General features: G+C 31.4%; 1 long non-coding RNA gene across 1 annotated transcript; it reads right to left on the bottom strand.

Annotated features, from left to right (window-relative positions):
* Nucleotides 1878-2660, bottom strand: LOC110264024. Its single transcript, XR_002349757.1, has 2 exons — nucleotides 2093-2660; nucleotides 1878-1977 (listed from the first exon to the last, which is right to left on the bottom strand). It is a non-coding gene; the product is annotated as an uncharacterized LOC110264024 (long non-coding RNA).

The raw sequence follows: 3764 nt of genomic DNA on the forward strand, positions 1-3764 counted from the left end.
AACATCAATAACACGAAAACATAAAATTTCATTAAATGAAAACCAAATCCAACAAGAGTGAATCAACATAAAAGTGACATAAAAGGGAAATTAACAAGAGAACTAAGAAGAACAAAGAGGTAGGAACAAGAAATTACAAAGAAAACAAGATGAAAACAAGAATTAAAGACTAAACCTAGAAGAGATCTACCCTAAATCTACCCTAATTCTAGAGAGAAGAGGGAGCTTCTCTCTCTAGAAACTACCTATGGCATGCTCCTAAGCTAATCTAATTACTCCCCCTTTGTCCAATCTTCAATTATGCATGAAATAGCCTCAAAAATGAGAAGCTCAGAAATTGCCTCCAGCGTATTCATTTTAATGTGTCACACGTGTGCGTGGACGACGTGTGTGCGTCGCTGGCAGATTTCCTCCTCACGCGTATGCGTGGGTGATGCGTGCACGTGGCCACGAATGCCTTTATCACGCTTACGCATAAATGACGCGTGCGCGTGGCCCTGAATTCTCCAAATGCTCTTTTCTTCATGAATTCTCTACTTTGCATGCTTTTCTCTTCACTTCTTCCATCCAATACTTGCCTTATGAACTTGAAATCACTCAACAAACATAATACTCCAAAAATAATAGACCAATTGGCTTAATATTTCTATACACCTAATTTTATGATTTAAATTTGCACTTTATATTTTGTACTTTGAAAAAATAGCTTATTTTGTATATTTCCTGTTTAGCAAATATAAATAATCGAGTACAAAATATTTTTTTCTTTAAAAAGTAAATAAAGAAAATTTTTTTTCTTTTCTTGTATTGTTGATAATGTTTATAAAAAAGTTGATTAAATAATATTATGTTAAAAAGTAAAAAAATATTATATTTTTTTGTATGTTTCTGAAATTTGGTATACAAAATTTAACCCCATGCATTACCAAAAAGGATTATAAACTTAAAATCAAGGTACATAATAATAGTAGTTCAAATAGTGTGCACTTTAAAAAAGTAGCTGATTTTGTATATTTTGTTGATAATAAACACAAATAATTGAGTACAAAATAAATTGAACTTTAAAAACTGAATTACTAAACTGGTTTTTTTTCTGTATTATTTGTACTATTTCTAAAAAGTTTGAGTAAGAAATATTAAATTTAGAAGTCAAACAAAATGATTTTTTTCAATTTGTGAGATTTGGAATACAAAAGTTAACTGCGAAAAGAAATTGATAAAAAGCATTAAACATTTAAAATAAAGCATCATGACAATAGTAGTTGACACTTCTTAATCCAACTAAACAAAAATTACACAGTAACAATTTTTTTTATATCTAATATGTGTATAATTTTCCATGTAAGTAGCTTCAAAATCTTTTTTTCTTATCAAACTGCAAAACCATAAACTCAAGATTCATAACATTTCTATTTTAATTTTCCTTTTTACTTCAACTTGACTCCAAATTGTAGGTTTTTTTAATGTGCAGAACAGTTTGCAAAAGGCATAAGCAAATAACATAGTATTAGCATGGAATAAAAAAAAGGTAAAGCGACATCTAGTATAAGAGGTGAAGGGTTAATGTTTAGTGTTTACATAGCGATTCTTAAATGCAACAACATCAAGGAAATCAGTGTTCAGGAACATTCTCGAGGCATAAACACTATTCTAAACATTAATCTGATTGAGGTACTGATTTGGCTTGAAGAGTTGAGTAATCAGTGGCTCACCATCATCCTTATTGATAAACAGAGTTAACTTGCCAATCATTTCACCAAATATAGTGCACTTGATCTTTTTTTTCCTACGATATTATAAAACATACAACAATAAGAATAGCCACAACTGAAACAACTACTTAATGACATACCAATGAAAACAGCCAAATGACTTACTCAAGATCCTCCAGGTATAGTGCCATGCATTTACTTTTTTGACCTGATTTTGTAACCATTGGTCTAGCATCCACCTTTCCAACAATGTGACCAATGCAATCTATAACACAGTGGAGATAAAAACCAACAAAGACAGCATCAGTTATCCACAAACAAAATAACAAAACTAAATAAACCGCTAAATAATTTTATGAATAATTTGATCAATATATTACCTAGGAGGATATTCAAATTGACAACATCAATTGCTTCAATTTCCGTAAAGGAGACGAATCGGAAAGGATTCATTTGAAAGGTCTCACTGGAGAGAGCACTGACAGAAGTTTTCATATAAAAACTCAGCTTGAACTTGTGTGAAGTTGTCCTCACACCTTTCGAATTTGGCTGAATAATGAAATTTCTCATTGGGTAAATTCCAAACTCACGAACAACTGTCTTAAAGACCACCACATTTGCCTTCGGATTGGAACAATGTATACGATCACCCTAAACAGGCACACATACAAACACACACACAAATTAACATGCATAAACTCCACAAATTAGTATGACCATTCTTAAAATAAATAGTTGGATACACATCATTTCATCCTGGAGCACCAACTCTAAGTTGCATACATCTGTGGAATTCCATGAGCTAGGAATTTCGTACAAACGAACAACTCCAACAACTAAATTCCAGGCCTGTTTCGTTGCATTGATGTCTGCAACACGATCAACCTTTTGAGTAAAAGCATATGTTAGAGTCATATGGAGGAGAGGAAGTAATCTAAGCTTTGTGCATGGTGGGATACCGGCTTCCAATATATAAAGACTATGTCATTGGAAAAGTTGTTATACTGGTTTTAAATTTCACAAAGTAGCACCAAAATTAAATCATTGTTTAAACTAATGTACTAAATTTTTCAATCGACTAAAACACGTTGGGTACTGGAATTAATCCCAATCAACCAATCAAAGCAAACTATCAGTGGTTAATCCCATCGTTTTGGGATTGCTGACGCTCTAACATACGCTAAGAACAATAGATAAAAGGAGTACCTTACAATTTCAGGGAAATATTGCTACCTCTTTTCCTTTTTTCCATCAGACACAATGAGTTCTCAATCCATTTTTTACCCTAATCATCCAATCAGAAGCTAGCATTTCTGTTTTCTTTCCCTAAATGGTGGTTTTTGGATTGCTGCCGGATTAACTCTTTTCAACCAATTGGACATGTATTTGTGTCGGCAAAAAAAAAAAAAGAGCTTGCAACAGTGAAAAAAAAAGGAGGATTTGTAATAACCAATCTATATATAGGATATGATTATAATTTCCATAGTAATAAGGACATGTGTCAATTGGAGAAGAGCAAAAAATAGTTGAAAGATGGGCAGGTGTTGGAGTCTGCTGTATGGTGTTACTCTGTTGCAACTCTTCTTTTATATAATAAATAGAATATAGTTTAGGATTTAGAATTAAACTCAAGAAGTAAAATATAGAATACATAATAGTGTATATGAGGAAGTGTGTGTTGTATAAGATAAAAAAACAAAAAAAAAGGACTTGCAAAAGTCAATTGCTCAAGGGAGCTTAGCTGCCACCAACCAAGCCTAGCTATTGCGGACTTACAAAGTTTACTGTCCTTTTTTTTAGTAAACCACTAAAAACATATTCGAATTATTTTGGCGTTGATAAAAATATTCTTGAATTTTTTTATTAATAAAAATGTCCTCAAATTATTTAAAAACGCTATGAAAATGCCAAAAAGAATATTTTTTATAGATGGCAAACAACTTTTTTTATTTCACACATCGCTTATGCATTTAATCCAAAATTTTATAAAATATTTAAATAACTATTTAAAAAATACACACAAAAAATCGAATAAAAAAATTAATTTTTAGA

Source organism: Arachis ipaensis, chromosome B06, assembly GCF_000816755.2.
Source record: "Arachis ipaensis cultivar K30076 chromosome B06, Araip1.1, whole genome shotgun sequence".
Taxonomy (NCBI): Eukaryota; Viridiplantae; Streptophyta; class Magnoliopsida; order Fabales; family Fabaceae; genus Arachis; species Arachis ipaensis.